This window comes from Trematomus bernacchii, unplaced genomic scaffold (assembly GCF_902827165.1).
Source record: "Trematomus bernacchii unplaced genomic scaffold, fTreBer1.1, whole genome shotgun sequence".
Classification (NCBI taxonomy): Eukaryota; Metazoa; Chordata; class Actinopteri; order Perciformes; family Nototheniidae; genus Trematomus; species Trematomus bernacchii.
Genome location: NW_022987648.1, coordinates 4,186,593 through 4,210,682, shown reverse-complemented (window position 1 = coordinate 4,210,682; position 24,090 = coordinate 4,186,593).

Sequence of the window (24,090 nt, the reverse complement as noted above, 5' to 3'; positions counted from 1 at the left end):
ATCGTTCAGAGATATACTGCGCAAAATACAGATAGCAGGAGACAGAGGACAGCCATAGTCAGAGCTATCTGGATCAGTCTTATGCGACAATGGAAACTGAACTAAAGACATTTGAAACTTTAGCAGTCTGCGTGATCTGCCTGCAGGGAGGGGCGGGCCGGCCCTGCGAGTAAAGTAACGAGTAAAGTAACGAGTAAAGTAACGAGTAAAGTAACGAGTTACTTTATGTAGAGCGTAACGAAGTAGTGTAATATATTACTTTTTTTTTAAAGTAATATGTAACATGTAATATATTACTTTTTTTTTAGTAACGACCCCATCTCTGTTTGTCACGATATGTGGGTTTTGTGCTCTCACCTTAGCAATAAATCCTTTCACTCTCCCTGTCATGCTTGCCGCACCTGTGCAAAGACTGACGCACATATTCCAGGTCAGACTGTTCTCTTTTAAATAGTTATTAGTTACCCTGAATATTTCTTCTCCCGTAGTATGGCTTTCCATTTCTTTGCAGAAGAAAAACGTCTCTTTGATAGTCAGCATCAACATATATGACATTTGCCAGAAGTTGGGCAGCCCCACTTATGTCAGTAGATTCTTCTATTTGTAGGGAAAATCTGCCGCTCGCCTGCAGTTTCTCTGTCAAATGTTGCTCAACTGAAGCCATAAGACAGGTAACTTTCATGATACTGTCTGCTGACAGTTTTTTTCCTCTTTTCTTTCGGTGGTGGGTTGTCGGCAGTCTCTGCACTGGTGGTTGGTGGTTTGCTCCGCACAAGAAAGCGCTCCATTTTCCCTCTTGCGTGTTTCTCTGTTTTAATGTTGTCCTTCAGCCTTCGATGTGTCACGGTCTTATAATTCCCACCTGCAACTGCGTTAACAGCGAAATATGGGGTTCTGTGAGGACTTTTTTTTAAAGAATTGTTTTTAGGTATAGAGTTTGCGTATTATGAAATGCGTGCATTTACTGATATAGTAAATTAAAAAATAATTATTTTTGTGTAGTTGATTATTGCAATAATAACGTATGGTTGTCACAAAATCCCACGGCACACCCGGACTTGCCTCACGGTACACCGTTTGGGAACCACTGGCGTAGGGCACTGAAGAACGATGCTGTTCCTACTTTGTTTGGACCAGCGGGAGATTCGGGTACACAACCTGTAAGTATTCATTGTTGTTTGTGTATTTATGATGTTTAAAACAAACAAGGTATCTACCACGACTGTTTAAATGGCTTCAAGTTTTTCGGGCTACTAGGTTGGGATCGCGGAGAAATGCTCTCCGCAGACCCATTCTCACAGCGTTATAAACCTTTTTCTTACTCAATATCAAGCCACACTTATTGTTTTTACTTCGGCTGTGAGTGTTTGTGTGTGCTCAGGATGAATTTCGCTTGTTCTCGCTGTATTGCCGAGAGGCTCGTTGCTGCGATCTGCTGCGAGGAGCGGAGATCGCAGCAACGAGCCTCTCAACGTCCCGACCAATCAGAGCATACTGGTCTCACAGGGAGGGGGGGGGGGCAGGAGCTCCAACAAGCCATTTAGGACAGAGGGTGAATACACATACTTTACAGAGATGCTGTATGAGAAACCAATGTGAGTTTGGAAAATTGCACAGTATAAATCTATTTTAGTATACCTCAACAATGGAATTATGATCAGTAGAAATGGCCATGACATGGGACCTTTAAAAAGAGATCACTCTTTGGTCTTTAACTGTCAATGCACTTCCATAAGAATACCCTGGAATATCACCTTTATAAACTCCAGTTAATGTTAATACGTAAAATAGTTGCTCGCTGTAAAGACCCTCTAAGTATTTGATTGAAAAACCAGGTGCAACCATGACACACACTGATGCATTTAAATTATAGTTTCCGTCCAAAAAACATTACTTATAGTGAAAACCACCCTTGAATGATGGGATAGACAAAAAGCTTTAGGAATCCAAACTATAACATATAATAAGTACACTGTATCAAGATTGATGCAAAACAAGTTAAATCTGACCTTTTTAGAGAGGTTTAGAAAAAATAAAGCACCTCTGGGGTCATTTGGGTGTATTTGCCATATCTCTGGAACCCATTGGTCGATTTTGATGATTGACACCACTTTTGAACCGTTAGAACCAATAGAATCGAGAGGGAGTTCCTAAATCCATCTAAACATTACCATTGGTGAAGAGAGTGATGCACAGCCAGCCTGCCCAAAACCGGAAGCTCTCATACACTCTCGTAGCTCTCATAGCAGCTATATATGAAAACTACTCTTATTGACATAAATGTTATGATGGATTATCAGTAATCATTTCAAAGTGACACAGAGACATTGGATTGACCTTCAGTAGCGTTTATATGCCATTGAACACAACTTTTGATCAGAAAACAGCAAAGGTGAGACGTATTTGCCGCGTAAAGAGAATTGTGTGCTGTCTTTGCTTGCCTTCGCTGCCCTGAGTTTGCTGCACAGTGATGATACTTATACCATTGGAATCTGTGGAATATCAGCCTTCACATGATATATTGTTTGTGCAGATCCGATGAAGTATACCATATTTCTACCGTGAGTTGTGTGCTAAGTGCGTTAGCACTCTTTCGCTTAGTGCTAATCCAGATGCTTGGCATTAGAGTTGTGTTTTGTTTCGGTAAAAATGGTTCATATCGTCAGGTAGCTGAGCTTCATCCCGTTAAGTGGGTATGACACATTCAGTTTATTAAATGTTAAGAAGCCCTTGGACGCTGTTTCTTGCAAGATGTTGCGGGTGCCCGGGCATAACAGGTTAATTCTGCTTGGCTGCTCACCATGCTGTTATTTGAATGCCATCTCTCGGGACCAGGTGTGATTAAGAACTTTTAATTATCAAGAGTTTTGGCTCTATGGATCCTCCTCAAACTATTGGCTAATAATGATCATGATAACTTAGAAACTGAAAATAATCTATATATATATATATACAAAAGTTAATTGCTAATAAAGGTGACTTCATAAAGTTGTGGCATGGATTTATCATCACACGCAAACGGTTCACATAGACAAGACACATGATATAAAGTTGTACTGTAATGTCTGAATTGCTTTTCAGACATCGGGAAAGACAAGATTGACTTTTTGCCAACCCCTGCTGAGTTCAGAAGTGATGGTGCAGTCAGAAGCTGTGCGGGGGAGGGAAAAACAACAAAAAGAACCGACTCTCCCATCACCTAAATATCTTTCCAGACGCACACTTGCACCATCACCACGACCCCCCCTCCCTCCATTCTGGCAGAGGAAAAACAGAACAAATAAGCAATTTCAAATGTAATTGTGCAACAACACCAATAAACCCTGACTTTATTCCCCATAGACACAACCGTGTGCATGGTTCAGACAGAGTAGGTGTGTTACATAAAGTCCAAAATGGGGGTTGACTTTGCTTTACTCAATATGAACCCTTAGACATTGTAACCCTCTTTTTAAATAGGTTTGAGGTATGCTGCTGCTTTTGGTGGCTATTCTTATATTCTAGACCAGCCTTTTAGTTTTCAGACAAAGTAGTTCACTAAAAGTATGCACAGCTGTAACATTTACAGAAGCTGCTGAATAACGCCAAGACATCAGCCCACAAGAATCTAAAGAGTAAACATAGGTACTTCTGAAAATCCTTAAAACTAAGTATGTAATGACTAATGGTGATAAGAAATCTGCTCACCCATAACTGTAGCTGCACACTGTAAAATGTTTGGCTGTAAAATTACAGTACATTACTGGCTACTAGTTGCATGGATTTCACAGTAATTGACTGTAAATATTTCACAGTAATTTAATGTAGATATTTTACAGTAAATTAGAATAAAAGTACAACTAAATACTGTGACTTTACAGTTGCCATGCCCATGGAATTACTGTGATATAGCAGTACAGAGCTGTGGTATTATGGTACCTTGCTGTACATAAATTACAGTAATTACCTGTATTTTCACACTTTTACTGTAGAAGTAATGCAACACAGTAGCCAGTAATTTACTGTAAATATAAAAATGTAAATAATACGATAATATATTGTAAATTTGACTAGTTAACTGGGATTTTAGCATAACTACACAATTCATTCAGCTCAATCAACAAAGAAAAACAAAGAAAATGCCCATTTTAACTTTGTATTACTCCATTGAAGTGCAAAGTACATTTCAGTGTCTTGGACATGTTGTTACGGCCCCAACCTCTACTCCGCAGTAGTGGCTCGTGCTGAGACCCGCAACATGAAAGAATACACGCAATAACCGGTACTTGGTAACGAGCATTTATTGATAATCAGCCGTTTGCTCACACAAGCGAAACGGGAAACAAAAAGAGTTCTGGAGGACTGGCCAAAAGGAACAAACAGAAGGAGGGAACCCGAGCCAGCCACACCACGGGCCGTAGGACCCAGAGCTCCCCCCCCCCTAACCAGAAATCAAATATAAACCCTATGGGAAACAAAATAAAGCAGCAAAAACTGGACTACCAGGTCCTCCAGGCTAAACATAAAACATCTGCAAGAATATGGCCTACAGCTCAAAATGGCAAAGAGGTATTCTAAGGAGAGGGTCTCCCGGCGTTAGGATAGGCCGAGACATCCTTCTTCTCCAGCTTCTCTTTATATATACACGGCTGAGTGGAATTTGGAACACCTGGGCAGAGGCGGAGCCAGGGGCAGACCAGGTGCACCTGCGCAGCAGGGAGACAGAAAAGAGGAGGGGAGCACGTAACACATGTCTAGACAGACATCCACTCGAAGTCAACAATTGTTCTGAAGAATGTGCTGACATGGGGGTTTAAATTGCCATGCCTCTTTTTGTAGTCCCAAATGATAGCTGAGGATTATGGGTAGTGTAGTGTCTTCGGCCATCCTAAACTCCACATAATCGTGGCTTGATATTGAGTAAGAACATGTTATATTTCTCACAAGCTCCGCCCTCTACTGGACTCTATGGGTACTCCCCCATATCCTATCATGCACGCATTCCTTCACTGAGACTTCCATAGACGTAGCCGGCCCCTGGGCGGGCCTACCTGAATGTGCGCGCACCTGACGCATAAGAGGCGGCCTCACCCGCTCACTGCTATCCTTTTCTCTTCAGCTAAGCAGCATACGAGAAGTAACTGAGTGAAGAGAGACGGATAATAAAAACGACAAAGAAGATTTTCCTTAAAACACACAACAGTATGGACTCACTCCTTCGTGTCCGGGTTCTATCGGGAGTAACGATCCCCATACTCGGTGTATCGAGTGTCTGGGCTCCGCCGCAGCGAAGGGGTACTGGGTGGGGAGCTCCGTCCTCCAGGAGTGGACTGACGGTGGGAGGAAGCGTCCCGGCGGAGAGAGGTGATTTCTCCGGCCAGGACGCTTTATCGCTGGGGCCACGTAGCTGCGCCTCCATTCCCCATAACACTGTGATAGAGAGGGATGAACAGGACGCTGAGACCGAGTTATTTAGTGGGAATGCTGATACAGCATTCTAACTATCTGTTATGCTACGGACAAAATTCTTATTATTATTCCATCCAATTATTTTGTCCGTCTTCTCCTCCCACATTCCACATCGCAGAAACTCCGTTCAAACATCAAAACTTTCAGCTCGGTCGGGAATCGATGGCTATTACTTTTATCATTCATAACTTTCATAATTCCAGAGATACATCAATGGAGAAATTCTTCACATTCAACAAATCTTCATGCGACTTCAACTGCTAACTGTTCATTCATACTTTCAATCAGAAACCTCATTCCAACTTTAAAATGTTACACATCTTTCTGACATTATTCGTGTAACACAACTTTTAAATCTGATTCTTACTTTTAGAGATATTAAAACAAGGATAATCTGGTGTTTTTGAGTTGATGAGTAGTGCAGATATCACTGTCAAATCAATCGACAGTAAGGAGAATAGTTACTTCCGGGTGTAAAATCCTCCGTTATCCAATGGGAATGGACGCTCACATTGCCTTTAAACAGCCGCCGACATAAACGGATGCGGTGCTTCCATGAGCGTCAAATACCGCCGCCGATGGGAATACATTGCAATCAGTTGAAAGCTCTTTGCGTCCGTTTATGAAGCTGAAGGAGCCTCGGCGCGACCCTAACCAAGCGTCGCTCCTGGACGTTTAGGGAGTGAGAGTGTGTTGTCCAGGCAGCTAGAGCGGGATCCACCACAGCCTGTTACAGGCCAAAATGGCTGGGATTCCTGCGATGGTGTGAGGAGCGAGAAATAGAGCCCCTATCTTGTAAATTGGGGTCTATTTATTTCGTACTTACAGTTGTTGGTGGACAGGGGGCTTGCTCATTCCACAGTGAAAGTGTATGCAGCAGCCATCTCGTCCTGCCACGAGGGATTTAACGGCAGGTCAGTTTTTGCCCAGGCGCTGATGTCGCGTTTTTTGCGGGGGGTCAGGAGGCTGCGCCCAGTGGTGCGCGCCTCTGCCCCACAGTGGGACCTCCCGCTGGTGCTCGAGGCTCTGGTCACAGGACCATTTGAGCCTCTGGAGCTCTCTTCCCTGAAAGCACAGTCATGGAAGACAGCGTTGCTACTTGCCTTAACGTCAGCCAAAAGAGTGTCTGAATGTCTGAGCTTTATCGGTGCACCCGAGTTGTTTAAACATCCGGGCTGACCGAAGCGGGGCGACACTCAGACCGAACCCCTCCTTTGTGCCCAAGAGCCTAAGGAGTGCGTTCAGGTCGAGGGCTATCCAGTTGGGGGGTTTTAATCTTCCACCCCATAGTGGGGCGAGGGAGGCTAAATTGCCTCAGGGTTGGGAGGGTTACTTTGTAAATGTAATCAAGTTACTGATTACTGAATACATGGCTCTGAAAGTAATCCGAATACAGTTACAGTTACGTGTCTTAAAAAAGTAACGTATTCAGATTACTTTTGGATTACTTCCATCACAGATGGGTATGTTTTGGTGTACAGGAGACGCAAAAGGAAACTGAACGTGTTTTTACTGTTTTAATGGCTTATCAAGAGCACAACTGAAACATGACATCTGAAACGATGTAACAACATAATAAACTTTTTGGGGATGCAGCTTGGGATGTGAGGAGTGAGGGACACGGCTTAGAACGGGCGTGTCGCCTTCTGTCCTGCCAGTGTTGGCAGGACGTGAATTAAAATGTCGAACTCGGACTTCATTTTAAGGACATGTCGGCCAGGGGTGTAGAGCTATATTTGTTTAAGCACCGGATTGGCAAAACAGGAGTGTGTGCACCAGTCTGCCTTGATTTATGAATTCATGTCCGTGACACTCACAGTATCTGCTGCCCACAGCTGTTTTATAGAAGGAAAACCTCCTTCACTTCATGAAATCTCTGCAGCACCAGGAGGCAGCGGGAGGGTTAACTCAGCCTCTGAGAAGAGGAGCGTGCAGTGCCTTTCACGCACCGCCTTCACTGTGTTTACCTTCAGAATCATTAGAAAGGCTAAAGAGCGACCGCAGGCTGATGTGTTTTAACCACACACACCTCTACACACACACACACACACACACACACGATTTAAACGCAGACTTTTATTCCTCCATGTTTTGTTGTTATTGTTTCACTTTGTCCAAGAAACGCCTGGCAGGCTGGCTTTGCGAGTGCATTGCACATGCAGGCGGGGAGAGCCTTCCCCACGGGGGTCCGTGCACACAGCCATGGCTGTGTCAACAGCCTTATTTAATGGCGTAAGTGTGGAGGACATATGCACGGCCAACACAGTCTCACGGCATTTCGTGTTATAGTCACGAAATTAATCTATTGATTCGTGTTCACCAACACAATTTCGCCATTTTTTTCGTGTCACACAGAACGATTTTAAAAGCAATGTAAATAATAACAAATTAGAAGGAAAAAGACATTTAAAAAAATACAGATTTAAGTATTCTGACACAGAACGATTTTAGAAGCAATGTATTTATATTGGTAGTATGTTTCGTGCCTGCACCAAATAATAACAAATTAGAAGGAAAAAAATATGACATAAAATACAGATTTCAGTATTCTGAGGCTCTGAGCCCCATTTCTTTTCCTCACTGACGGCAAAAAAACTCAGACATTATACAATTTACAATAAAAGGGATAGGGTTAGGCTTAGAGTAAGATATTGAGTAAAAACATGTTTTTATGAACCACACAGCTTCTGGTCTTCCAAGACCCGACCGGACAAAAAGACGTGTTGCAGGCACGAAACATACTACCAATAGAAATACATTGCATTTAAAATCGTTCTGTGTGACACGAAAAAAAGGTGAAAATCGTGTTGGTGAACACGAATCAATAGATTAAATTAATTTCGTGACTAACACGAAATGCCGTGAGACTGGGTTGGCACGGCGGCATCTTGGTCACCACCAGGCCCCTTCGTTAAGTTTTATCTCTTGGACATGTCTGTCTCCTTTTCATCGTCTGTGCTTGCTGGGGCAACGCAGGACTGGTGAGGAGGGAGAGGGGGGCTGTGGGTCAGTGGGCATCTGACCCCCTCCCCGGACGTAATGTGCTTACGTTTCTCGGTCCCCCGGCCCCGTAACGCACACAGGGGCTGGAGGTTTCTTTTTTCCCCTGCATTAAGACAGGAGGAGGAAATCCTCTACGTTATGGCACACCTCCGCGGGGTAAGCTCGTCAGGGTGTGCCCGGCCAGCCGCACCCTCTTTCTCTCCTTGGTTACGACCGAGGGAGAGGTGAGGGAGGCGCAGCGGCTGCTAAGCAGAAAGCCGGTCCAAAACAGGGTGATGGAACGGTGTTCTCGCGAGACAGCAGAGCGGGTATTCGTCGGAGCCTGTGAGAAATATAACGTCGGGTTACGTATTGCAACCCTTGTTATATAAGCACCGCGGAGCCCTCTACTTATGGAAGCACTGCTGTCCTATGCTACTCAGCTGAAGAGAAAGTAAAGGGATAGCAGTGAGCGGGTGAGGCCGCCTCTTATATGTCAGGTGCGCTCGCATTCAGGTAGGCCCGCCCAGGGGCCGGCTACGTCTATGGAAGTCTCAGTGAAGGAATGCGTGCATGATAGGATATGGGGGAGTACCCATAGAGTCCAGTAGAGGGCTCCACTGTGCTTATATAACAAGGGTTACCATACGTAACCCGACGTTTTTATGAACCACACAGCTTCCGGTCTTCCAAGACCCGACCGGACAAAAAGACGTGTTGCAGGCACGAAACACACCACCAATAGAAATACATTGCTTTTAAAATCGTTGTGTGACACGAAAAAAAAGGAAAATCGTGTTGGTGAACACGAATCAATAGATTCAATGTTGTGACTATAACATGAAATGCCGTGAGACTGGGTTGAATGGGAGCCAGAGCATTTCGCTATCAATCTCCTCTGTGGAATCGGCTTCCAGTTTGTGTCCGGGCGCTAGACAACCTATCCATTGTTAAGAGTGTGCTTACATCCTGAAAACATTTTCTGAATGTTGCTTTGAAAATGTTCTTTGTTATCATGTAACATTGAGGGAATGTTTTATAAAGAACATCTGTAATGTGTTACCCCAACAATGTCCAAAACACATCCTTAGAATGTTGCAGGCAAAACGTTCCACCTTTGTTAACAAATCACATTAAAGGAACATTTTATAAAACACTTTGTCATCTCAGGCCTCAATAACATCCTGAAAACATTTTCAGAATGTTGCTTGGAGAATGTTCTTCATTTGTTATCATGTAACATTGAGGGAACGTTTTATAAAGAACATCTTTAATGTGTTACCCAACAACGTCCAAAACACATCCTTAGAATGTTGCAGGCAAAACTTTCCACCTTTGTTAACATATCACATTAAAGGAACTGTCATCTCAGGCCTTAATAACATCCTTAAAACATCCTCTGAATGTTGCAGTTAAAACGTTATGTCTTAGTTAACCTTAAACCTTATAGGAACATTATTTGAAATAATAAACATCCTAAAAAGATTAAGATCAGATTAAAACGTTTCTTTAAAACATGTAGGTAACGTTAGCCAAAGTTGTGAGAACGTTCCCCGCTAGCTGGGCAGCTAGTAACCTAGCAACCAAGCTTCAGCTAGCAGCAGTCAGACAGGAACTCAGGTATCTTCAAATCTACTTACAAACCGTATTTGGTTGGAAAACATCGAATTTAGTGCTTGGTTGAAACCAGTGGAGGGGAACGTGTTTGAAGCCCGCTGCACCTTTTGCAAAAAAAAGTTGCATTTGTTTTGCTAATGTAGCGTTAGCTAGTGCAGCAGCTCCCGCAACAACATCGGGGGACCTCCGGGCGACATTTGGGTCTACGTCAACCCTAAAAGTGGAGGTGCTGTGGACGCTAAATACCGTAGCTAAACACCAATCCTACAACAGCAACAATGAAAGATTGTAGCGAAGGCAGCAGAGCTCTGAAGATAGCTCTTGTCACTCACACACACACACACTTTTTGTCTAACACGCTAACACAGTTCTGTGTTTATGCTGTTATGTTCAGTCATCATTCTTATGTTGAACATGACTACATTTACTTTGTAAGTAATTATGGGACGTATTTCTTCTTTCATAGCAATTTTCCTTCATACTTTCTTTCCGTGAAATAGGTCTTAAATTCTTTTCAAAGTGGTCTTAAAAAGTCTTAAATTTGAGTTGGTGAAACCTGCAGGAACCCTGTCTAGTTAGCTAGCTAACGATTTATTTAATAATATTCCGCAAAAGACACTTCGACACATTCACCGCACATTTGGTCCTCAGAGAGTTTCGAGTCGATCGGATGAAATCCCTAGGAAGAGTTTGTTAAAGTACGTGTGTGTTTCTGTGCTTTCGCCCGTCGTTTTCCCTATGTTTTTGTGTGTTTTGCAGGGTTGTCGTTCGCTTTGCAAGCGACTACAATAGGGTCTTCGCCGACCTCTGGTCTCAGACCCTAATAAGTGGCGCGGGCACATCAGTTTATTGATCTTGATGATTAAATATAAGCATGTCTCCCCATCTATAACATTTGTGTGTCTGGAGTTTCACTGATCTGAAAACAACATAGTTTCAGGTATTCGCTTTTAATACATTAAGCAATCCACCAGGGCTGCAGACCAGGAATTGAAACTGCTCATTTCTGGGCCAGTGCCAATATGTTGACCCAGCAGAGCGATATAGTAGGAACGACACTGGAGCTGGAGCTCTGTAGGGGTCAGGGAGATTCACCCCCAAGATTTATTTTGATTAACAAGTACAATTTTGATGCGTTTTTAATACATTCTGGCCTATTTTACATGCAAAGAACATGTCTAATTTAAAATAATGTTGGGCCTTCTTGTTCTCTTGATAAACATCCATGGCCTTCACATTATCAATGGTAATTTCTCCTCGGAGGGCCAACATCTTGACACCAGGTCTGAAAATGAAGGGGATTCAAGAATCTAATGTGATAACAGCACAAAACAACCCTGCTGTTACAGAATGTGTCTATTCCAAAATAGTGAAGGGTTCTTAGCCTCAAAAACAACTACAAGTTCTGGAACACCTTCTATAATTAGCATGTGTTGTTAAATTGTGCTCATATTTGTAGATTCCTTTGCCACATGCTACTCTGAGCTTTGTTGGTATCTCAATAACTCACCTTGAGGTAGATGTCAGAGTTGCTTCTGTAAAACCTAATTCTCTGTGTAAACAGCAGCAGATAAACAGCTGCAGGGGTGCTGGGCGTAAAGACTGAGACTGATTGTAACCTGTTTAACGTTCTCCATCTTACTCTCTAACTCTGCCTTTTGATTTTCCTCTTCTCTCCGTCAGACAGCTTGTCTTTCATCCCTCTGTCTCTCTGACAGTGGCATCTTTGTTTGAATCCCCTGACAGAGACGGATAGAAGGTGCAAATGTGTAACAGATGTACCTCTTGACCTTTACGTTTTTTCTCAAGTCTTTACTATTTGCTTTTGGGGGGAGATATTGATGTTTTGACCGTTTGAGGTTGTGAAAAAAATTGCACAATATAAATCTATTCTAGTAGACCTCAACAATGGAATTATGATCAGTAGAAATGGCCATGACATGGGACCTTTAACCTGAAAGCTTTTTTTCACGAAACTGTGTCTCAGGGCTTCTTAACATTTAACAACCTATTAATGTGTCATACCCACTTAATGGGAAGAAACTCAGCTAACTGACGAACCATTTTTAGCTAAACAAAACACAAGGATAATACCAATGCTCTGAATTAGCCCTCAGCGAAAAAATGCTAACGCACTTAGCACAGAACTCACGGTAGAGATACTTTATTACTTATCGGATCTGCACAAACATTGTTTTGATTAAAGCTGAGATTCCAGAGATTCTAGAGGTATAAGTATCATCACTGAGCGATCAAAACTTGCGGCAGGGGAAGCACACCCAGACATCACACGACGTAGCTTTACGGAGCAAAAACGGCAAATAGTCTTACCTTTGCTGTTTTTCTGATCAAAAGTTGTGTTCAATGGCATTAAAACGATAAAAACGCTGCTGAAGGTTAATCCATAGGTTAATCCAATGTGTCTGTGTCACTTTGAAATGATTACTGATAATCCATCATCAATAAACCTAGTTTTCAGTTTTCAGAGCGTAACATAGCTTTCGGTTCGGGCAAACTGCGTGCGCATCACTCTCATTCCTCAATGGAACGTGTAGGTGGATTTAGGAACTTGCCCTTCGTTTCTATTGGCTCTAATGGTTTAAAAGAGATGTCAATCATCAAAATCGACCAAGGGGGGCCAGAGATATGGCAAATCCACCCAAATGACCCCAGAAGGGGTTTCTTTTTTTGCTAAACCTCTCTAAAAAGGTAAAATGTCACTTGTTTTGCATCAATCTTGATACAGGGTACGTATTATATGTTATAGTTTGGATTCCTAAAGCTTTTAGTCTACTATCCCATCATTCAAGGGTGGTTTTCACTACAAGTAATGTTTTTTTTTATGTACGAACACTATCATTTATACCATTACATGTTCAATCTGAATTTACTTTAAAATAAAAAAATTCTATATTGATTCTGACTTTTCTACATCCAACTCACAGGTTTATCATTGCTTTGAGAAAAAAGATTATTAATTTACCCCTTTTAGAAGGGAAGATATAGTCATTTGTTCTGGGAATGTCATTTTTGAGCCTGAGACCTGAAAAACAGGCTCGGGGCTTAAGAGGTTAAATGCAACCTGAGCTCATGAGGTTTTGGCTGAACAGCGGAACATTTATCACAAACTCGTATCATTTACAATGAAATAAATTGGGCCTTCACTCCACATTTGGCTAGCTCGTGGTTGGATTCAGTTTAGTGGTTATGGAAGCTAAATTGCTTATGACAGCAGACGTGCCATCGTTGGGCTGACGGCATCATTTATGTGTCTGTGTGCGCATGTACTCACACTTGTGCATATGCATGAGTCAGCACGCCTGTGTGTCCATCAAAAGTCCATTTTCTTTGCTGCTAAGAAACAGGAGCGCTCTCAGCTTTTCTCTCTTATGTTATTTTATCATTGGTGGACCATCCCCAGCAGATCTGAAGCAGCCTGACAGCCTGCTGTGAGCCTCTGTGGCTCTCCGCCTGATGAATATGAACTTTTTGAACTCAGCTCGACATCGCAGCTCGACATCGCAGCTCGACATCGCAGCTCTCTCTGTGCGCTATGCTTTTCATACACATATAGACGCATTTTAAAACCTTTGAAAACCTTGTTTTACAACTCTGCATTGCACTCCTATAAGATTGACTAGGTTTATATGCATACTAATACTGCATGTTCTCAATATGGCAATATTCTGAATTTGATACAGGTCATGTTGATGCAGATTCAGTTTTGATTAGGGCTGTCAGTCGATTAAAATATTTAATCGCGATTAATCGCATGATTGTCCATAGTTAATCGCGATTAATCGCAAATTAATCGCACATTTTTTATCTGTTCTAAATGTACCTTAGAGGGATATTTTTCAAGTTTTTAATACTCTTATCAACATATGAGTGGACAACTATGCTTTATATGTTTGTTTATTATCATTTGAAAAATGACAAATATTCTCATGAATATTAAACACAACAACCTCTGAACATTACAAATATTCGCCTCAATTCAACCTAGAACCTCTCTCATACAATACTGTGTGTGTGTGTGTGTGTGTGTGTGTGTGTGTGTGTGTGTGTGTGTGTGTGTGTGTGTGTGTGTGTGTGTGTGTGTGTGTGTGTGTGTGTGTGTGAATGTGGAGGATCGTTGGAGCTATGTGCAGCTCAAGGCATATATGCCTGTGTGTATGAGCTGTGTTGCGGCACTATCCGTGCTGAGTGTGCTGTCTGGCTACCTGCATAAAGTCAAGTGCTCGGCGCAGTTGTCGGCGAAATGTCGCTCCTCTGTTTTCATTGAAACAGCTCCTTATATCCGTTAGCTCAGCTAGCTAGCACCAGATGCTAACAACAACACGTAAGGTGTGCTTCGCTCGCGCCACACATACACACACCCTCCCGGTCCTCCCGATGGCCAGTCCGGGCCTGCCGGTGAGCGTGGAAGTGTGGTCTGCTACAAGCGGGCAGCAGGAGCGGGGCTGTCAGCATCAGCTTGTAGATGGTATTTTAAACTCGATGCGCTCTGAAACTACGGCGGCCGAGGACAAAAAATACACATGCGTTAATCGCGTTAAAATAATTAGTGGCGTTCATTTTTTTTTGCGTTATCGCGTTATTAACGCGTTAACTTGACAGCCCTAGTTTTGATATTCTGAATTAGGCCTGAATTTAGCATGTGGGTTAAGACACGTAGAAGCATTGTTTGGACACAAACAATGATCCCAGCTAGACATTTTTGGTTCTAAAAACATTCTAAGAATGTTACCATTCACTGTTCTAGGAATGTTTTCAGCGGGAAGTTTTCTTTTGGTTCCCAGAATGTTCTCTAAAAACATTCTTAAAATATTTTGTGATGACCTTCTTCAAATGTTTTTGATAACATTGTTCGAACATTATGCCCTACTATTCTTAAAACGTTTTCAGCTGGACGTTTTATTTTGATTCCCAGAATGTTCTTCTGAAAGGTAGGATAACGTTCTCTAAAAACATTCTTAAAATGTTTGGTGATAACCTTCTTAAAGGAGAGGTGTCATGCTTTTCCGGTTATTACCCGTCCCCTTGTGTGTTATGAAGGTTTTTATGCATGTAAACGGTGTGCAGAATCAAAACCCTAAAAGTACACCCTATAGCGAGTAAAACTCTAACACAGAAAATACCTCCCCAAAACGCCTCGTCATTGTCCATTTGATTCTTCCGGGTACGGATGTCATGCCGTACCCGGAACGAAATGGACCAATCCGTGGAGCCGTTACGTTACGTTAAGCCCCCGCTGATTGGTCCAAATTGACCAATCCACGGACTTCCTCACACACAGACAGCTCTGCTGATTTCTCCTCCCTGGCTGCAGGCTGATAACAGACAGGGTGTTTCTCAATCGCGAGTACGCTTGCTTGGTAGCACATGTCTGCCGAGCATCTTGCTTCAGAAGCGAGTCAAGAATACCTCCTAGCCTCGGAAAACGAAGAATGGAACAGGCTAACAGGTGTGCAGGTGTGCGTCATATGCGTCATCTGCGAGGCCCCGCCTTAAATGGAGCGCGATTTGTTTGAAAACTCAAAACTGATTTACAACATGGAAACGTTTGTGTTGGTTTTGTGTTCGATGCATGCGTTTAATGAGAAGGAGGAAGAGATAGAGCGGGAGTGTCGGCGGCGTCTGTCTGCTCGGAGGAGGAGGATGTTCTGTCGGCACCTGTGCGGAGCACGAGGTGCTCGGGTAGGATAAATAATGTATTGTTTTATTCAATGTTGGGAGAATGGGCAAGCTAGTTAAATAAGTGTTGCCGCTTGCCTTCCGTGCGAGTTTTATTCTCTAATGTGAAGTAAATGAACTATCCCTAATTACTGCATAGTTAGTTTGTGAGTTGTCATGATGGTTTAAATCACCCTTGGTAGACACCCCTTTCTATTGCCATGCTTCCCGCACAATAATCAAACACTTTTGTCCCGTGTCAATTTTGCATATATAGTTTGTGCATGTTTATAGTCGTTCTAACAGTTTTCGATGCGGAGACAATGTGTAATCACATTGAAATTGTTTGTTTAATCACACACACACCCACACACACACACACACACACACACACACACACACACACACACACACACACACACACACACACACACACACACACACACACACACACACACACACACACACACACACACACACACACACACACACACACACACACACACACAAATGAACCATTAACAAGAAACAAATGTCAAGTAAACTGAAACTGCCCTCTATTCTTTATGTTGTGCAGGTCCATCATTACTGCAGTATCAATGCCACCGTGCCAGTCCTCCAGCAATTTTTTGCTGACGAGGACACCCGCCCTGACTTTCGGCTGGGCAGGGAGGCCATCCAGCAGCTCTTAGTGGCGCTCAAGACAGAGAGGCACCACGGATGGGGGGCCACTCTGGAGGCCCTGGTGTTTCTCTTTTGGATTGCCAGTGGCTCCGCTTACAGAGTGGTCTCCTGTGTCTTCGGTGTGCCTCTGCCGCCCGTCCACCGGATTGTCCACAGGGTGGTGGCCGTCTTGCCCCAGTTTGTCCATCTCCCATGTGCGGAGGACTTGGCGGTGGTTGGTGAGGGTTTTGCCCTGTTGGCTCACCACAAAGCCTTTCGCAAGGCAGCTGGGGCAATTGACGGCTGCCACATCCGCATCAAATGCCCAAGTGGCCCTGATGGTCCAGACTACTGCAACAGGAAGCTGTTCCATTCAGTTGTGTTGCAGGGAGTCTGTGACCATCAGGGACGCTTTGTGGACATCTTTGTGGGTTACCCAGGATCCGTGCATGATGAACGGATTCTGAAGAACAGCCCCATCTACGCTAGGGGGACTTACCCTCCACCAGGGTATTTCATCCTAGCTGATGGTGGCTACCCATGTCTACAGGAACCCCTGGCCCTTATCACACCATATAAGAGGCCAGTGAGAGGCATGGCAGAACAACAGTTTAATTGCCATCACTCCAGGGGTCGCGCAATCATTGAGCGGGCCTTTGGGGTGATGAAAACCCGCTTCAGGTGCATCTTTTTAGAAACACTTGAAGTACATCATGAGTTTGTCCCCAAGGTAATGAATCATTCTAATGTTTCTGTAGCAAATTAGTTCATTAGATAGATAGATAGATAGATCGTACTTTATTGATCCCAAATTGGGAAATTGTTTTTGTTACAGCAGCATAAAAGGCATTTAAGAATAGAAATAAAATAAAATAAAATATACATGTCAAAATACAAAATAGAAAATATACATACAGATATTATATATATATATATATATATACAAATATATATATATTTAAAATATATGGAATTATGGAGTATTAAATATGAAACAGATTATGTGTGAGTAAAATGTACAAGGTGGTTTTATTCCAAGAGAAACTATGGAGCAGAGAGTTCTCTTCCAGCCAGAGGTGATTTATTGTACAGTGTTATTGCAGTGGGCAGGAATGTTTTCCAGTATCTGTCCTTGTGACAGGGGAGCTGCAGCAGTCTGTTGGAGAAGGAGCTCCGCTGTCTGTCCAGCTGCAGGTGGAGAGGATGGGTGGGGTTATCCATGATGGACAACAGCCTGTTCAGTGTCCTCCTCTCCACCACAGCTTCAAAGGGGTCCAGCTTGATGCCGATGACTGACCCAGCTTTCCTGATCAGTTTATTGATCCTGCTGGTGTCACCGTCTCTGATGCTGCCCCCCCAGCAGACTGCAGCAAAGAAGAGTGCACTAGCCACCACAGACTGATAGAAGATCTCCAGCATCTTGCTGCATACGTTGAAGGATCTCAGCTTCCTCAGAAAATAGAGTCGGCTCATCCCCTTCTTGTACACAGCGTCAGTGTTGATCCTCCAGTTCAGCCCATTGTCTAAGTGCACTCCCAGGTACTTGTAGTCCTCCACAACAGTCACATCCTCTCCTAGAAAGCACAGGGGCAGAGGAGGAGACGTCCTCTTCCTCCTGAAATCAATGACCATCTCTCTGGTCTTGGCCACATTCAGAAGCAGATGATTTCTTCCAGTCCACTCAACAAAATCACCCACCAGCGCTCTGTACTCCTCCTCCCGTCCATCCCTTATACACCCTACCACTGCAGAGTCATCCGAAAACTTCTGCAGATGGCATGACTCTGAGTTGTATAGAAAGTCAGAGGTGTATAAGGTGAACAGGAAAGGAGACAGCACAGTCCCCTGTGGGGCTCCAATACTACCAACCACCACATCAGACAGCACACTGCCCAGTCTGTCCGTGAGGTAGTTGGTAATCCAGGAGATGGTGGACAAGTCTACCCTCATAGCCTGCAGCTTGTCACTCAGTAGCCGAGGCTGGATCGTGTTGAATGCACTGGAGAAATCAAAAAAGGTGATTCTCACAGTGCAACCCGATCCATTCAGGTATGAGTGAGCACGCTGCAGCAGGTAAATAATGGCATCGTCCACCCCCAGGTGAGGCTGGTAGGCAAATTGCAGAGGGTCAAGGAATGATCTCACCTGCGGTCTGAGATGGGCCAAGACCAGTCTCTCAAGCACCTTCATCACATGAGATGTGAGTGCTACAGGGCGATAGTCATTGAGCCCAGAAGGAGTTGTCTTTTTAGGGACCGGAACAACGCATGATGTCTTCCACAGCAACGGGATGGTCTCCAGGTGCAGGCTCAGGTTGAATATATACTGGAGAACAGGAGCCAGCTGGCGTGCACAGGTCCTCAGGACCCTGGGGCTGATACCATCAGGGCCAGCAGCCTTGCCTTGGTGGAGTTTTTCCATCTGACTCTGGGACCTGTCCTGTGCTCACAGTGAAGCGGGGGGGGGGGGCTTGATGGCAGGGGGGATAGAGGGGGGGGGGTCTGAGGCAAGATGAGCAGAGAGGGGGGGGGGGGGTCAGCGGCAATGTGAGCAGAGGGAGGGTGCAGAAGCCAGGCTGGGTGGTGGAGGAGAGGTGTGAAGTGTAGGTGGTGAGCAGAGGGGGGATGCTGACGCCAGGCTGAGAGGAGGAGGTGAGGTGAGAAGTGGAGGTGGAGGAGACAGCAGCGGGCGGAGAGCTAAACCTATTGAAGAAGGTGTTCAGCTCGTTGGCCCTCTCCAGGGTGCCCACAGTCAGTCTGTCTCTCCCTTTGAAGCCAGTGATAGCCTTCATCCCAGCCCAGACATCCCTGCTATTGTTCTGCTGGAGCTTAGTCTCCAGCTTCTTCCTGTAAGAATCTCTGCCCCTCCTCAAATTGTCTCTCAGCTGATGCTGGATACTCTTCAGCATTGATTTGTCCCCAGACTTAAAAGCTTCCTTTTTCTTATTTAAAAGAGTTTTCAGGTCACTAGTAATCCAGGGTTTATTGTTGGGGAAACAGTTGACAGTTTTAGCCGGTAATATTGTTTGTTCACAGAAGTTGATGTATTCTGTGATGCAGTCAGTCATATTATTGATGTCCTCTCCATGTGGCACACAAAGCACGTCCCAGTCAGTGGTCTCGAAGCAGTCCTGTAGAGCCTCATTAGCCCCTGGAGTCCATTTCCTCACAGTCCTGGTGGATACAGGCTGCCTCTGCACCAGAGGGACATATTTAGGAGCCAAAAAGACGAGGTTGTGGTCAGATCTGCCCAGGGGGGGGGAGGGCAGTGGCACAATATGCATTCTTGGTATTTGCATATAGAAGATCCAGAGTATTATTTCCCCTGGTGGGGCATTTCACATACTGAGTGAATGTAGGCAGAGATTTGTCCAGTTTTGCACGGTTAAAATCCCCAGTTATTGTTATGAATGCATTTGGGTGAAGAGTTTGGAGTTTGGCCACAGAGGAGTGAATGACGTCACCAGCCACCTCCGCGTCCGCGTTCGGTGGAATATAGACAGCAACTATGATGACAGAATAAAGTTCTCTAGGTAGATAAAATGGACGTAATCCCACAGCTAGCAGTTCAATGTCCGGGCTACAGAAACGCTCCTTCACAGTAACATGTCCAGGATTACACCATCGTTCGTTCACATACAGTGCAATCCCTCCTCCTTTCTTTTTACCGCTCAGAATAACGTCCCTGTCCGCCCGAACACTCGTGAAGCCGGGGAGAGCCGTGTTATTATCCGGGATGAGCGAGTGCAACCAAGTCTCGGTAAAACACATGATGCTACACTCACGGTATTCCCACTGCGCCTTCGTCAGCACGCGGAGCTCGTCCATCTTATTCCCCAAAGACCTCACGTTCCCCATTATGATGGCCGGTACACAGGGTTTGTACCTCATCTTCTTCTTCATCCTCAGCTTGGCCCCAGCTCTGCAGCCCCGCTTGAGCCTCCGAAGCTCCTCCGGGATGTCATGCCTGGCTCCGGGCAGCAGCACGGGTCGGCACAGCGCAATCAGCTGCTCACGCGTGTAAACAATGCCATCACTCCTCTGAGCATGGCTCTCCGACACAAAAAGTGAAAAAAGTAGCAGAAGAATGACCAGAAAACGTTCGAAGTAAAACGTGGCCATAGTTCGCTGCAAAACAAAATAAATATCCAAAGAAAAAAGTACAACTAAGAGAATAAAAGTAAACAAAAAGACAAAGATCAATAAAACACCGGGAGCTGCATGCAACAGGCAGCCACCAGCACGGCGCCTTACGCTAACTCCCATTACAATCCTAATATCCTTATTCTGCTATACTAACACTGTCTTCATGCCTAACAATTGCATAGTCACATACAATATGCATCACACTTTGTTTTGTCCTTTCTTTGCTCTGCCTTGTGCACAGGTTGTAACGGCATGTGTAATCTTACACAACATCTGTGTCGGGGTTGGGGACGACCTACCTCCAGACGACGCCGCTCTGGAGGACAACCAGCCACCTGCTGCGGATGAAGGTGCATGTGGGGAAAGTGAGAGTGGAGCAGCATGGCGTGTGGCCCTTGCCAACGAGGTGTCCGCACTTGCTGGTGCTCCACAGGACCATGACTATTGTGCACAGGTGAACATCATGGCTCAAAGCCCATGTCACAATCTGCTTATACTGCAGTAACTGTATTTTGTAAAATGATCATCTCTCCAGGACAGAACCACTAAACTAACATAACACTTTCTCCTTCTGTTTGCAGCCTTGAAAAAGTCCTGGCGGATAAACAGCCAAAACATCATAAAATCACCATCACCAATTCTGCCTACATGTGGGAGATGGACCCTCTGGCAGGAGGCTGCGCTCCATCAGGACCAGAACCTCTCTCCACCTGAACAGTTTCTTCACCTCCGCTACCGGCCTCTTAAATAAGGCCTGGCCCCCCCACTGACACTTTACCTCAGCCACAACGCAGACTCTATGCATTACATTAATGCACACAATGTTCAAATATTGCTTACTGGACATATTTCATATGTTATATTCTATAATTCACTGCATTCTATTAAGCTGTAAATGACTGCTTGACTTTATTTTATTGCTATCTATCTATATTTGTTTACAGTGTTGTTAATATAGTTCGCTATCTGTGTTTTTTTGTTTTATATTTAATGTATGCGCCATGACATCAAGTCAAATTCCTTGTACTTGTGAGTATACCTGCCAATAAAGCCCTTTATGATTCAGAATAATAAAATGTGTATTCATATATCATAATTGATGTCTGCAAACCTTTTTTACACATATTGGTGGACATTGTAGCATAAAACACAAATATCAACAAGAGGCAAAGTCAAAACAAGGTTATTTTTCATTCAGTCACATTTTTTATTTGGGGGCAAAACGCTCCAAGACAGCCAAAGACTTTTCTGACCTTTCTCGGGCCTCTGCTGCTCTCTTCTCATCTGCCTCTCTCTGGTAGAGGACGTCCTCCCTTAAGAGATCAAGGTAGGGATCCTCTCTCTCCCTCTTTTTCCTTCCTCCTCTCCTCTCCGTGTCGTCCTTGTCTTTTCCCTCCTTATCCTCTCGCCCTTTCTGACCTACCTGGGCAGTGCTTGGCCCCGGATTTGCGTCTTGGATGGAGGAAATCAGGCAGGGGGGCGAGACCACCGCAGACTGCCCTAATGCCTCATCCATTAGGACAAACCAGGCCCAAGTCGCTGCCGTGGGTTTCCCATCCTCGGTGCCCTGCCCTGAGGCGGGACACTTGCATTCCTGAGCAGTGAAGACCAAACACATACACGCATTAATATATGAAAACATAATACATTTTAATTTTAAACCTTTATTACAGGTGAATCCCATTGAGATCATTGATCTCTTTTTCAAGGGTGACCTGCTGCAAGTAGGTTCCACATGAATACATTTGAACATATAAAACAGCAAAAACAAACATGATCATGTCTATAACCTCTCACACCTTGTTCTTCATTTTGAGGTTGTCCCACTTTTTTTTGGCTTGGACGTGGGTTACCCTTCCCTCAATCCCCATTTTTGCCACAATTGTCCTATGTAAATTATAAGAAGGAGAAAGCAGCGATTAAATTACATCTTGAATATTTACTACCTAAACAATGTCACTTGCTTCTCACCGATAACCACTGGCGGCCGTGTCCCGACCGCCCGTGAACAGGTGCCGGAGCTCAACACGGAGGCGTATAAAGGCCTCCGTCTGTTCCTTAGTCCCTTGAGCAAACACCAGAAACAACAGTATAATGCCGTGTGTAATTAATGAATACCAGGCCAAAAAGTCTGTTGCCAGTTTATTACAGAAACTGAGCTTAACTGCAGTCCGGCAAAAAACAATTGTCCCATTCTCTCTAACGGTTTCAACATAAACTGTACCGAAAATAAATACCTCACGATGTACCTATCTAATTATTAACTAGCTTTACTTTCACACAACACATTTTTGGTGATAACAAATTTATCAAAGTAACGTATTTACCAACACATTTTTTACCCCACATTACATAGTAAATGTGTACTGCTTCACTTCAGCCATTTCCGCCACAGATTTTGGAAATTGGTCCGTGAGCAAAGCATTGTGGGGATTTTAAGACCGCGAAGTCTACTCATGTGCAGACTCGATATTTCTCCAAACGGAGTACGCCGGGCTCGGTAGATTTCCAAGTATACTGGAGATTGGAACAGTACTTCGGCTGCACTCGATGACGTAGTATGCTTGAAATAGTGGCTCTGAAGCAGCTTTACTCGCGATTGAGAAACACCCACAGTTGGGATCGCGGCAAAATGCTCTCTGCAGACCCATTCTCACAGCGTTTATCAACCTTTTTCTTACTCAATATCAAGCCACACTTATTGTTTTTACTTCGGCTGTGAGTTTGTGTGTGCTCAGGATGAGTTTGGCTGTGTTTCGCTATGTATCCTAAACAAGGAAACAACACCTCCAGAGCTCAGCGCGATTCACAACGTCCCGACCAATCAGAGCACACTGTGGGAGCCCCCACCCTCACAGGGAGGGTGGGGCTGGAGCTTTTGGAGCTACAACGAGCCGTTAAAGGCAGAGAGTGAAATTCAGTGAATACAAGTAGTTTACAGAGATGCTGTATGCAAAACCAATGTGAGTTTGGAGAAATGCACAATATAAATCTATTCTAGTAGACCTCAACAATGGAATTATGATCAGTGGAAATGGTCATGACACCTCTTCTTTAAGATGTTTTTGATAACATTGTTAGAACATTATGCCCTACCGTTCTTAAAACGTTTTCAGCGGGACGTTTTATTTTGGTTCCCACAATATTCTTCTGAAAGGTAGGATAACTTTCTCTAAAAACATTCTTAAAATGCTTGGTAATAACCTTTTTTAATTGTTTTTGATAACATTGTTAGAACATTATGCCCTACTATTCTTAAAATGTTTTCAGCTGCAAGTTAGATTTTTTTATGTTGCCATAATGTTATTATTTTAGAGTAGGATAACATGCTTTACCGTTCCGATTTATCAGAAGTCTTTTCTCTTTTTTTTTTAAATGCGACCAGCAGCTAGTACAAGTCACTGTCGGTGTCACATGTACTGGAGGGGACCCAGAATCAGACTCGGAATCAGCTGGTGAAAGTAACATTTGTTTATTAGAAAAGGGGAGCTGGGAGTGGAGGTTGGTTATGGCGGCAGTGGGAAACAGTTGTTCCAGGGTGGGTAGAGAGGCCTGGCTG